This window comes from Coenobita brevimanus, chromosome 84, assembly GCF_032717465.1.
Source record: "Coenobita brevimanus isolate Jiangsu-jjx chromosome 84, ASM3271746v2, whole genome shotgun sequence".
Lineage (NCBI taxonomy): Eukaryota > Metazoa > Arthropoda > Malacostraca > Decapoda > Coenobitidae > Coenobita > Coenobita brevimanus.
The window spans coordinates 41,810,695-41,825,440 of record NC_137037.1 but is presented as its reverse complement, the minus strand read 5'-3'; positions in this window follow the sequence as shown (position 1 = coordinate 41,825,440).

The window sequence follows — 14,746 nt, the reverse complement described above, 5'->3', positions numbered from 1 at the left end:
TTTCTAAGTCTTTCTTTACTTTCACCATTTCAGCATACGTGGATTCCACATCATTTTTGTAGCTTTGCACAGCTTCATTCACCTGTGTTATCTTCTCCTCAAAATCACTGCTCTGGTCTGTAAGACTGCTTACTTGCCTAATTGTCTCTGTGTCATTTTTGAACTCTTCCATAGCACTCTCGTGATTGACTACTGTACTTGTCATTTCAATCATTTTCTTCCTAAGTGTAAACAGTTCCACTGATAGTTCACTAATGGTTGTGTCTTTCTTGTTGGCCTCTCTTCCTAGTTTTTCTATTTCTTCCTTTTGCAAGTGCATCTGCTTCTTTATTTCATCAATTTCATTTTTGAAAGCCATTTCTAGTTTGTTTACACGTTCAACCAGTCTGTTGTGAGTCTCCACTTCAACCAGTTCTTGGTAGAAATCATCATTTTGCTTTCTACTTTTATCCCTTTTCTTTTCCAAATTTGCTTTACTAAAGTATGTATCCATTTTGCAATACTAAAAGAACAGAGTATGTACTTACATTCCCCGTGCAGCTGTAGTCTAAACAAACCTCAGCTGACTCAGCGCATTCTTTCGTCTTTGTTCTCTTTTCTGTTTGAACAAGTCTTGTTTAAACTTTTTTTTTTTTTCTTTTAATAATGAAAAATCATTTAGTCTAACCTGGTACAGAGCTTGACTCATACAAAGATACTAATTTAGGTAATGCCACTGGCCGTGTTGGTTCGGTACGGAGCTCCGATGTCGCACGTCTGCCTCGATTGACTCCCTCTGTGTGTGTACGCATGTGCACGCTTATAGTGAAGGTATGTGTGGCATGTTACCATAGGGCACGTGTGGTTTTGTTGCTTTCATGTATCTCGGTTGATGAAAGTGAATCAAAAGGTAGATTGTGAAATATAGTGGACTGCAGGCTGATGTTGCTCTTCTCCTGCAGTCCACCATCCTATCTCTCTGTCTATCTATTACCAGACGCCTTTATCCCGTAAGGGTTGTCCACAAACAAATCTCCTCCATGTTGCCCTGTCCCCCACCATTTCACTGCCCTGGTCCCAGCTCACACCCCTCTCTCTCATATACCTCTCCACTCCATTCCTCCATCTCATCCTTGGCCTCCCCCTCCCTCTCCTCCCCTCCACCTCACTCACATACATTATCTTCATTAGCCTCTCACTCTCCATCCTCTCCACCATCCTCCTTATTTGAAATTGTGGGTTGAGGGAGGTTGTATATTAGTGTCACCAGGTGAAGGCATCCCTCTTTAGCGTCAGTTCTTTTTTTATTTTAATTTACATAGTTGGTGGATTTATACAAACCAAGGATGAACATTTTTTTTTTTTTTCCATCCTCCTCCATGCAGAGATAGGGAAGGTGTTGAGGGATGTTTAAATACCTGGGCAGCTCCACCACTCACACGCATCAGTGCCACCACATGAAGGCACCTTAGGCTAAGTAAAGGAAGTCTAGTATTGGACCTTATGTTGTATATGTGTTGGTCAGGAAATTATATTAATCTTGGACATGTGTTAGGAGTGTAATGCTGGATGGTAGTGAGACATGGGCAGTAAAGGAAGAGGATATTCATTGGCTCAGACATACAGAGGACAGTGATTAGATGGATGTGATGTGTGTTCTTGAATGCTACGCCTGGGAGGGCTAGATTTGCAATGGAAGAGTTGAGAGGAAGGAAGGGACTTGAATGTACTTTTGATTTCACTTCTATAACCCAGGAACACACTTACACCTGTGAGTGATAACCATTTTTGTGAGGTGAACCATTTTATGAGGTGAAGTGGAGCCAACTATGGTCCCCTGTTAACTGAGTGGAGAGATGTAAATGGGTCATTCCATCGTGAGAAACGTTATATTCAGATAAGTTAGTGATCTACTCTCACTTGTATTATGTAGGCAATATAAATAAATGCTGTTTGCAAGGTATACTACCAACACTTCGCAATACATTATGCCATGGTCAGATTATTCATGTTTTTATTCTGATTTTATATAAATTTTTAAAAGTGGCGTGAGAAACGTTACCTTGATGCTACCACACCTTTTACTTTGCGTGAGTATTTTCAATAACTCTGTGATTTTACTGGTTAGGTCAAGAAGTGCTTTATATCAGTCATATGTCAGTGTATGAGGATCATAATCACAGCCAGCAAATTCTGTTTCCCCTAAGAATTTTACTACTGTTAAGGAAAATGTGACCGTGAGACACGTAACAGGAAAAGTGAGAAAAGTTACTTGTGCGATTTATATTTCTCATATAATTACAAAATCATCTTTTATGAAGGTTACAGTAATTGTATCACAAAACAATGGAAGTCATGTATTAATGTGAAACACGATAAATTAACCAAAACATGATTCTTGTAAACCAGGGTTGGGGGTGATGCAGCGGAAAAGAACAATGTAATTTTGAATATTATGAACAGAAATTACCTTATAACATGTAGGTAACCCTACAGTCAGTAAGAGATATGAAAGTTACATGATAAGCTTACCTGTATATCACAACAGCGATATAAACAAGACAAAGATCAACTACTTGCTCATCGAAGATGGAAAATTCATCCTTTTAGACTAATTAATTGAGGAAGGAAAGTTCACCTCTTTGAATGTGCATGTCATTCTTGACACCTGAGGAGTTGGCAATACCTGCACAACCATATCCTCTGAGATCTCGTCTCTGTCCAGGTTGTCAGGAAAATGAAACTGACTATCACCCATTTTGTCAGTGCTTCTCTTTCTTAAATAATTAACTTCAAACATGCCTGGCTCCGGAACTGATTCTACCACTGCAACATAATGCTTCGACAGCTTCTTGGTAGCGTAATGAACTAGTACATGGTTACCTGGGGATGGTTTTCGTGCTGCCTCAATATCAGTAGTACTCTGTGGCTCAGGCTGGGACATGAATGACTCTGACATTTCTGCAAGAGATGGTGTACCTTCCCTATCACTGCTAGTACTGGAGTCAGATTGTGGATCATAGCCAGTCTCCTGAAGTTAGCACTGCTTAAAAGGTGATTGGTCTGCAGTCAAATGATACAATGCTACTTTACAGTGGCCAAGAGGTTTTACTGACCTGCACTGCTGAATGAATTTTGCTGCCTTACAGTTTTTCCAGATCTGTACATATCTTGACTTCTCAGTGTTTATATGTTCAGTAGACACATACATTAGTTCAGTTTTATCTGTTATTTGTTCAGCCTCCTCATAAAATTCTACAGCAGACCTTACTGTACAGCGACCTTGCAAAAGTCGCTTGTAGACATTCCGTTTTAGTAAAGCCCCAATCCTATCATGAGGGCCCTTGCCATAATAACTTTCTTGAAAGTTCCATTTAGCAGTGCAGTTGTGGATGGCTTTGTAAGAGGTTAGAGCTGCCATAGAATACCTATTCTTGAAGTGGGCTGCTGCCCCAGTAGTCCACAATGATACATGTGTAAAATGAATACCAGCAGAATTCAAATAATCAGCTGGAGTCATTGCAGACATGATGGTAAAGCACACTCACCAGGTACCAGGCAAAATCAATTTACTGTTTGGAAAGAATAAAAACTTAAAGATAACATACTAAATTACAAACATAGGGGTTTTATCATTGGACTTCAGTGCAGGTACTTTGATTTTTTGTTCAAAGGTGTGTGTGAGAAACTTTACATCATTTTCTGGTAACGTTCCTCACAGTGGGCATGTAACGTGTGTGACAGACCATATGGCTTACCAGGGTTTATTTCAAAGTATCCCAGCGTTACATTATTAAGGCCTTGGGATGCCTGTTTATAATATAAAGTTATGTTGGTATTCTCCAGTTTGTTAATTGTATATTGGAAAAATGGGGAAAAAACATGAGACATGTTACTCCTGAAATACTTCCATTTAAAGGTCATCCTACATTCTGACCACAACATACAGTATATGTAAACAACTGTAGTGTCAATCACAACTCAAATAGACACATTTTCAGTAAAACACAATGTCAGCATTCCAAACAATAACATACTCTGGTCAATGATGTTATGAAAGTTGCTATATTCAGCACTGGTTTTTCTTTGGTGACATAACATGACAGTTTTTTATGCAGCTCCCCAAGTTGACAGTTTAGGCTCTCTTTCTCTTCAGATTCATAAAATTCAATGATTAAGCTTTAAAATGATGTATAATTAATTTACTTGTAAGCAATTCTGATTTTGACGCAAAAGGTTGACATCTTCGTGGAATTACCCAAATGTGACATCCATCCAGGAACTAAACTTTTACACTATTCCCCGCTGTCAGCCGCAAGGGAATACAGACTCAGTGCATGGGAAGGGCAGTTGCTTCCCTGCAGTTGATGGGTCTGCTCATCTAGACAGACAAGGGTTGATCAACAACAACCCCTGGAGTGTGATATAGGCAGATTTCTGTAATTCTTTGTATTGGAAGGCAGATTAATTCAGCATATGATGACATTTTTTTTGTCCCTTCGATATGTAAACTGTAGCCAGCATATACTGTATGTGGACTGCAGACTGGGGTACTGCATTTTTATTATTATTATTATTACTATTATTATTATTGACTCTCGGATACGTTTATTTGAAGCTACAGAACGTGGTCAATGTTTTTGGTGTATCATACAGAGCCAGGATTCTGGGGGCTTGAATGGTGAGCGAATGGAAGCGTAGCCCATTGGATTGGGCAAATTTGGGCTGTCTGGACATTGCTACTCCTCACCCTTCCCGGATGATTATGATGATTATCATTATAGGAAGGAGGAATACTTGGCTGCCAAGCGTAGGGCTAGAAGAGAGGTATACAGGGCGAAGTCTGAGTCACCGAGACTTATGTTTGATAACCTAAATAGTGTGGAAAGGAAAAATATGATATTTAAGGTGATGAAGTGATGAGATGAAGAGGGATAATCGGGATATTATAGGTGAGCAGTGTGTGAAGAATGATGAAGGAAGGGTAGTGGTGAACAGTGGGGATATTAAAGATGCATGGGGAAAGCCCCAGGAATTGATGGAGTGTGTGGTGAAATGCTGAAGCATGGGGGAGAGATAGTAGTAGAATGGATGTGGAAGATGTGCAGATTGGCCTGGGAGGAAGGTAGAGTCCCGGAGGATTGGAAGTCAGGTATAATTATTCCATTGTACAAAGGAAAAGGGGAAAAAGAAGTGTGTGGTAATCATAGGGGCATTTGTCTTCTTAGTATAATAGGAAAAGTGTATGGTAGGATACTTATAGACAGAGTTAGAGAAAGAACAGAGAAATTAGTTGGAGAAGAACAGGGAGGCTTTAGGAAGGGAAGAGGTTGTGTAGATCAGATATTCATTCTTAGATCTTTAGTGGAAAAGTTTCTAGAGAAGGGAAAGAAGTTGTATGCGGCTTTCATGGATTTGGAGAAAGCATATGACAGGGTGGATAGACAAGGATTGTGGAAAGTGTTAAGAATATATGGAGTAGATGGGAAGTTGTTGAATGCTGTGAAGTGTATGTACGATGGTGCGAAGGCTACAGTGCGTGTGGATGGTGAACTAAGTGAATTTTTCTCTTTGAAAGTTGGTTTGAAACAGGGATGTGTCATGTCTCCATGGTTGTTCAATCTGTACATGGATGGGGTAATAAAAGAGGTACAAGGTAGGGTAGTGGATGTTGGAGTGGCCCTGGTGAGAGAGGATAGTGTTTGGAAACTCCCTGTACTGTTGTTTGCAGATGATACTGTGTTGTTGAGTGAAGACGAAGGGGAGCTGCAAGGCTTGGTGGATGAGTTTGAGAGAGTGTGTAAGAAACGGAACCTAAAGGTGAATGTAGGGAAGAGTAAAGTGATGGTTTTTGAGAGAGGTGAAGTCAGTGAATGTACAGCGAGGTTGGATGGTGAGGAATTGGAAAATGTGAGTACGTTTAAGTATTTGGGTAGTGTGATGAGTAAGGATGGAGGTTTGGAGGGTGAAGTGCTTGAAAGGGTACAGCAGGGAAGAAAGGTTGCTGGTTCCTTGAAAGCAGTGATAAGGAACAGGGAAGTGAGCATGGAAGTAAAAAAGTTACTACATGACAGTATTGTGATACCAACTCTAATGTATGGAAGTGAAGCCTGGACATTGTTGGAAGGACACAAGTCAAGAGTGAGAGCAGTGGAAATGAGTTATTTAAGGGGAGCCTGTGGAGTAACGTGGAGAGACAGGCTGACGAATGAGGATATAAAGGAGCGTTGTGGTGTGGATGTGGATGTGATAGGAAGCGTTATGAGGAACACACTGAGGTGGTTTGGCCATGTGGAGAGGATGGAGGGTGAAAGACTGACGAAGAGAGTGTATGTGAGTGAGGTGGAGGGTGGAAGAGGGAGGGGGAGGCCGAGGATGAGATGGAGGGATGGGGTGGAGAGGTATATGAGAGAGGGGGGTGTGAGTTGGGAGCAGGGCAGTGAAATGGCGGGGGACAGGGAGACTTGGAGGCGATATGTTTGTGGCCAACCCAAACGGGATTGAGGCGTCTGGCAATAGATAGATAGATAGATGGAGAGAGCATTATAACCGGTTGTTGAATGAGGAGTTTGACTGGGATGGGGAAGGTTTGGAGCCAGCAGATCCAGTGTTTGGCCCTTGGCCTTTGATTGATGCTGCTACTGTGAGTGAGGCAATAGGCAGGATGAAGGTGGGGAAGGCAGCAGGTGTGTCTGGGTTGACTGCCGAAATGTTGAAGGCCGCAGGAGATATAGGGGTGCGGTTAGTCACTGACCTGACAAATATGATTATTTATGAGTGAATGCCACTCAGGGATAAGTGAGGCTGGTCACTCTCATCTTAAATGTCGAGACCAACTGCCTAGCCCCGGGCTCCTACGCTCCTCATGGGGCAGTGTAGGATTGGACGATGGATGGATTGTGTTGTCCCAGATGATTGGCTGAAGAGTGTAATTGTAAATGTGTATAAAGGGAAGGGTGATGACCTGGAAATAGAAAATTATAGAGGTATAAAGCTTTTAGATCAGATAATGAAGGTAATGGAGAGAGTCTTAGAAGGTACGATTAGAGAGAGAGTGAATGTTGATGAGATGCATTTTGGGTTTATGCCAGGTAGGGGGACCACTGATGCCATATTCATTGTTAACAGCTTCAGGAAAAATATATTGGTAAGAAAAGGGATCTGTATTTTGTTTTTGTTGATTTGGAAAAGGCCTTTGACAGAGTCCCTAGAGAGGTGGTGAATTGGGCAATGAGAAGGCTTGACTAGGAGGAGTGGCTGGTTAGGGTGGTTATGGCTATGTATGTGGGTGCTCGCACCCAGGTAGCACCCAGGTAAGAGTGAATGGAGATATGAGTGATGAGTTTTCCGTGAACGTTAGTGTGCATCAGGGGTCAGTTTTGAGTCCTATGTTGTTTATCATGGTACTTGAAGCCCTCTCACATGACTTCAAAAGCAGATTCCTGTGGGAGATGTTGCATGCCGATGATTTGGTGTTGATTGCAGAGAATGAAAGGGAAGCGGAGGAAAGATTTAGGAAGTGGAGGGATGGTATGGGGCACAAGGGCTTAAGGGTAAATGCAGATAAAACAAAAGTGATGATATCTAGGGTTGGTGGCGGTACTGTCAAAGACAAGAGAGAGTGGCCATGTGCAGTTTGACACGAGGGCGTGGGAAGTAATTCCATCTTGTGCGGTGTTTGTGATAAATGGGGGGGCAAGAGATGTAGCGCTGTCAGAGGTATACTGTGAGATACTGCTGATTTTATGTGTACGGCGTGTCGGGGAGAGCAGATGGAGATTGTCAGGCGTGAAAGGATTGATCTTGCTGGTGAATCTCTTGAGTGTGTGGAAGAGTTTTGTTATTTGGGAAACATGTGTGCTGGAGGTGGGGCTGGAGCTAGTTCTGTGGCTAGGGTGAGAAGTGGTTGGAAGAAGTTCAGGGAGCTCTTGCCTCTCATGACATTGAGAGGACTCTTCCTACGTGCTAAGAGGTCTTTGTATGCAGCATGTGTTAGGAGTGTCATGCTGTATGGTAGTGAGACCTGAGCAGTAAAGGAGGAGGATATTCGCTGGCTTAGATGTACAGAAATGACAATGATTAGATGGATGTGTAGTGCGTCCCTGTGTGCAAGGTCTGAGGGGGCTGGGTTTACGATGCAAAAGTTGAGAGGTAGGATGGGACTGGAATGTATTGGTATTGTGATGAGCAGAGGTAAATTGAGATGGTTTGGGCATGTGGAGAGGATGGGGGATGATAATTGGGTGAGGAAGGTGAGAAATGTTAATATTGGGGGTGGGGTTATGAGGGGTAGACCGAGAAAGACATGGGACGAGGTCATTAAGTGTGACCTCAGGGTTAAGGGACTGAACAGGGAGGCTGCAATAGATCATGCAGCATGGAGAGCCGCCATTAGGTGACCAAGGCCGACTCATGCAAACATGTTGGAGCCTTTAAAAATGAAACGATTATTATTGTTATTGTTATTACTATTACTATTATTTATTATTATTATTATTACTACAGACTTTGCACATTCTTACTGCCATGTAATTAAACCTTACTGTTCCCAGGTTATGTTGTTCTTGCTGCTAACCAGATACTTTTGTTAATTAAAGTTTGGAAGGAAAGGACTAATGTGTACTATTTTTTCAGGTGTATTAATTGACCCAGCTGTGGAAACTGCCAACAGAGACAGAGAAAGGGGAGAAGAAAACCACAACCAGCTGCCAAATTAATACCGACCAGCTGCCCAATCACGGTAATACCAACCATCTGCCTCCACTCTCAGGTAAGTGTCCTATTGTGACTTTTTTGAATTTTGCCAAAGGGACCTGTAGTATGGGGCCTTCTGCTCTTGTCATACTATACTTGCTACCACCAGACTCTTTCATTTATATTAGGAGACGGCCATCATTGTGAAGGAATCTACTACCCAGTTTCCCACTATCTTTCTGTTTAAACTGCCATCTGTCCTTATTCAGTGCTGAGTTGTAACAAAACATTAACACAGGAATAAAGCCAGTCATGAAGAGTTCGGTAAATAATGCAGAGTCGTCGGAATTTCTTGTTCTGCTGGGAATAAGGAAGTACTTGAGGGACTATAACCAAGGAATTGAGCTAGACAGATGATGTAAAATGGATTTGTTCATCTTAGGTCTTGTGTACTAGTAGTAGTTCAACCCCAGGCACAGCAGAACATTATCCCAGTGGACTGCAGGCTGAGTTACCCTTCTGTAGTCCATCATTCTCCTCTTGCAGGATAGGTGTGGCATTGAGAAGTGTAAATGTAGTCAGGCAGCCCTCCCCCCCCCCCATCCAGCACCATTACACTAGGGGGTAATTAAGATCCATATTGAACTCCTCCACAGACAAAAGGATTAAGTTTGAACACACTTGAGATTATCTCGTAAAACCTTGCCTTATTTTCAGGGTCCGTCTGTGTTACTCAGGCTGCTGTTCATGCGATTGCTGAGTTGGTGCTGGCGTTGATCCTGGTGGTGCTGCCATGCTGGCGTTGATCCTGGTGGTGCTGCCATCCTGGCGTTGATCCTGGTGATTCTTCCGTGCTGGCGTTGATCCTGGTGGTGCTGCCGTGCTGGCGTTGATCCTGGTGGTGCTGCCGTGCTGGCGTTGATCCTGGTGGTGCTGCCGTGCTGGCGTTGATCCTGGTGGTGCTGCCGTGCTGGCGTTGATCCTGGTGGTGCTGCCGTGCTGGCGTTGATCCTGGTGGTGCTGCCGTGCTGGCGTTGATCCTGGTGGTGCTGCCGTGCTGGCGTTGATCCTGGTGGTGCTGCCGTGCTGGCGTTGATCCTGGTGGTGCTGCCTGCTGGAGTTGATCCTGGTGGTGCTGCCTGCTGGAGCCAGCAGTGCTGGCTCAATTTTTCTCATCATGCAATGTCTATACCCAAGGGTGGTTGGGGTTTATCATTAACGTAATGCCACTCGGGGATGAGTGTGGCTGGTCACTCTCATCTTGAATGTTGGGACCAAGTTGCCCAGCCCTGGGCTCCTTCGCTGCTCATAGGGCGATACAAGATTGTGTGGTGAATGTTGAAAAATACTCAGTGGCCTCAAAACTCGGGAAATACCTCTGATAGATATACAGGTTCCCAGCCGTTGATCCTGAAAACCTTTCTACATCTCAGTTCCTTCTACTACAACTACAGCTACAACCACCCGTCTGAAATGTGAGTTAAAAAATTTTTGGTTGGTCCACCTTGACTTGGCGGAGAGTTTTGTCCTTGGCAGCCTAATTTCATCGGCCAGAAGCAGAGTAAGACAAGGCTAGCAATACTGTGGCTCTGCATCCTTTCCAGATCACTTTTAAGCCAAGTTGAGGTGGACAGAGTATAACAGTTGCTCCCCTACTTATGATATTTTAATAGAGAACTCCTGACCCCATTGTTGGGTGGGAAGAGGAGTCAGGAATGATGATGATAATGCCTAATGATGATTTTAATTATGATCAGTGGTAGTGCTGGGCTGCATAACTAGATCATTCCACTACTAGGGTATACAAGACCAGTTAACTTAGTCTAGGTACTGATTTTACTTGCCTATTGATGACGACGACGATGATTGATGATAGAATAGTTAGTGCTAGGCTCCATAACTAGATCATTCCACCACTAGGATATAGAAGGCCAGTTAACTTAGTCTAGGTGCTGATTTTACTGGCCAATCAACGACGACGATGATTGATGATAAGCTAGGATGATGCAGTGCCAGGAGTCAGTCCCTGGCACTATCAGGCTGGCAACCACACAGCCGAATGAAATCTCAAGCCGATAAGTGTTTAATCTCAACAGCAATTCTTCTTAGCTCTTGTTTGTAAGTGGGAGAGCAAATGTCTTTATTCCAACTAACACCAGATGGTTTTATTCAACTGAGAGTGATGCATTGAGGGTCTAAGGATAATAATGAGCTTTATTTTTAACATATTTTCATCTTAAATGTCAGGACCAACTTGCCTAGCCCTGGGTTCCTACACCCCTCTCTGGGGCGACATGGAATTGGATGATGGCTGATTGGATGGATTTTTAACTTATTTATATTCGTCTATGCTCAATTATCATACTTCTTGCACCGTAATGTGGCCTGGGATTTGTCCATTCACCTGCTTTTTTCATATATCTCTGTGGTAGAATAACACAGTACTACATGTCTACGTCCATCCCACTGCACTTCTTCATGACTAGCATTCTGCTCGATAAACTATTGCTAAGATGCATATTTTATGCCTGGGTAGAGTAACAAGAGTACAGTAAGTAAATTCCCCAGGTTTACGAGTAGCAGATAGTTTTGAAACCTTTCCCCTGCACATCATGATTAGCATGTCCCCTTGCTAAGGTGTTGCCTCAGCTCAGCAATGTTTCAAGCTGATAGATAAAGTAAACAGGTAGGTAAACATTACACAGATACACATAGATAGTAGATATATTGCAGTAAGTGTTAGCTAGGTAGATACCCGGTATACTGCAAGAATTTTGTGATGGAAAGGTTCCTCATGTTATTTTTGATGCCTTTGACTGCTAGTAGTGTTTCTCTCAGTTGAACAGTGTCTGGTGTTAGTTCAGTCAAAGTGGCTTGTCTTCTTTGTGGCTGGGGTGATTTCCCAACGTGATTTCTTAGCAAGCCTCCTGAGCCACCTAGAAGACACCCAAGTGAATTATGCATATGATTATTGCTTGATTATTATGTTGATGTTTGTATTGTAATTGATGCACAGTGGATAGATTTTTTTTATAGCCTGTGGTTTGGCCAGTTGTTTGATACTTGTGTATATTGTTGCTATGTTGTCTGTTTAAATCACCCACATCAATCGACCCTGCAGTTCTGGTGTTACTCATTGTTTACGAACCTCGGCCCATCGATTCCCCTGTGTGGAAGTTGGAACGCTAAGTACCGGTATGCTTTTTAAAAAAATTAGCGCCAAGTCAGACTGAGGAGATTAAAGTTTTGCGCCGGCAGTAAATGAACAAAAAGTCTGCATCGTAAAGATAAATTTTAAAAATTGTGCGCCAAATTAGTTGCCATAATACTGTCTTGTAGCGTGGCCCCAAGTCCTTTGCTACTAGTGGGGTTTTGGGGATGCCTGGGGGGTTGGGTCAATACTTTTACAGCACACACAACCCACCATTGTGTGCCATAATATATATCCGCTTTGACATGGGTAATGGAGGCTGTCGGACAGTGAGAAGGAGTCCATCATTGCATATGTTGGAAGGATAAGTGGCACACAGGTGGATGATTATATAGGTAAACATGCACTCAGGCCTTGCTTGCAATAACCACGTTGTGGCCGTACAGTAAGGGGGCGGAATGCTCTATGAGGGGGTTGTGTTTGATGGTCAGTTTTTTTATTTATTTTTTACGGCCTAGGCAATGCCTCAAGGATTGGGCATACGTTCTTAAGTGGATATTGCAAGCCAGATGTTGCACACTTTGTTCACATCTATCAGATGCTGGACCTCACATTCACAGCCACCCAGTCATTCACCAGTTTTTTGTTTCCCCTGTTTAGCAAGAGACCTGGGAGTAGCTACTGACTGATGTAATAACGCCACATCCAGCTGGAGAGCCGTAACTCCTTACACCACCACATGACTGTCTAGTTGTATGCTCGTCGTTTACGAACCTCAGCCCGTCGATTCCCCCGTGTCGAAGTTGGAACACTAAGTACCAGTACGCTTGTAAAAATTATAAACGCCAAGTCAGACTGAGGAGATTAAAGTTTTACGCCGGCAGTAAATGAACGAAAAGTCTGCATCGTAAAGATAAGCTTAAAAAATTGTGTGCCGAATTAGTTGCCATAATACTGTCGTGTAGCGTGGCCCCAAGTCCCCTTGCTGCTAGTGGGGTTTTGGGGGATTGGGGATGCCTGGGGGGTTGGGTCAATACTTTTGTAGCACACACAACCCACCATTGTGTGCCATGATATATATCCATTTTAACATGGGTAATGGGGGCTGTCGGACAGTGAGAAGGAGTCCATCATTGCATATGTTGGAAGGATAAGTGGCACACAGGTGGATGATTATATAGGTAAACACGCACTCAGGCCTTGCTTGCAATAACCACGTTGTGGCCGTACAGTAAGGGGGCGGAATGCTCTATGAGGGGGTTGTGTTTGATGGCCAGTTTTTTTGTTTATTTTTTACGGCCTAGGCAATGCCTCAAGGATTGGGCATACGTTCTTAAGTGGATATTGCAACCCAGACATTGCACACTTTGTTCACATCTATCAGATGCTGGACCTCACATTCACAGCCACCCAGTCATTCACCAATGTTTTGTTTCCCCTGTTTTGCAAGAGACCTGGGACTAGCTACTGACTGATGTAATACCGTATAGTGCCACGTCCAGCTGGAGCGCCGTAACTCCTTACACCACCACGTGACTGTCTAGTTGTATGCTCATTGTTTACAAACCGCGACCCTGTCAATTCCCCTTTGTATGCAGTTAACCTTATTGTTCCATGAAAGCGTGTGTGGCAGGAAAAGCGATTACTGTATTCTTAACGTCAGATGGAAATTGGACATACTGATAAAAGCATGCTACAAGGTTGAGTAAGATTAGTAACAAGTATGGTGTGGGAATAACTACCATAATACATAAGGCAGCAGAGTAATGTATATATTATTAAAGTTTTATGCTGGAAATTAGAACGCTAAGTACGGATGTAAAAATATGTGCCATGCCAGACCAAGGAGATTAAAGTTTTACGCCGGCAGTAAATGAACAAAAAGTCTGCTTCGTAAAAATAAGCTTTAAAAATTTTGTGCTGAATTAGTTGCCATAATACTGTCGTGTAGCGTGGCCCCAAGTTCCTTTGCTACTAGTGGGGTTTTGGGGGATTGGGGATGGCTGGGGGGTTGGGTCAATACTTTTACAGTACACACAACCCACCATTGTGTGCCATGATATATATCCGTTTTGACATGGGTAATGGGGGCTGTCGGACAGTGAGAAGGAGTCCATCATTGCATATGTTGGAAGGATAAGTGGCACACAGGTGGATGATTATATAGGTAAACATGCACTCAGGCCTTGCTTGCAATAACCATGTTGTGGCCGTACAGTAAGGGGGCGGAATGCTCTATGAGGGGGTTGTGTTTGATGGCCAGTTTTTTTGTTTATTTTTTATGGCCTAGGCAATGCCTCAAGGATTGGGCATACGTTCTTAAGTGGATATTGCAAGCCAGACGTTGCACACTTTGTTCACATCTATCAGATGCTGGACCTCACATTCACAGCCACCCAGTCATTCACCAATTTTTTGTTTCCCCATTTTGTGAAGAGACCTGGGACTAGCTACTGACTAATTTAATACCAGATATTGCCACATCCAGCTGGAGTGCCATAACTCTTTACACCACCACGTGACTGTCTAGTTGTATATTACCACCAAGTGCAGTAACTTATATCCTGGGTAGCCAGAAGCCGCTTGGCTTGTCACTCATGATAATCACGAGATGTCCACTTTGATTAGTAATCGTATCAAACAACCAGTTTCTTTACCTGCTGCCGTCAGCTCTGAAAGAAGACGTCTTCGCCAGATTCGAGTAAAGCGACTAAGGTTATAGACAACTGGCCAGCTGTACACAACCATTGGCTATGAAATGTTTTGCATAAATCCTGTCCTGAGCATGAGCAAAGTATGTAGACACTTCTCTGCCAGCTGTAGGAATGGAAGGTGTTGTTTGAAATATTTCATGTGGTAAGGACTGCACATCAACGTTACTATTCTTTCCTAGTCCACCATTCTCCTGTATGGGGATAGTAA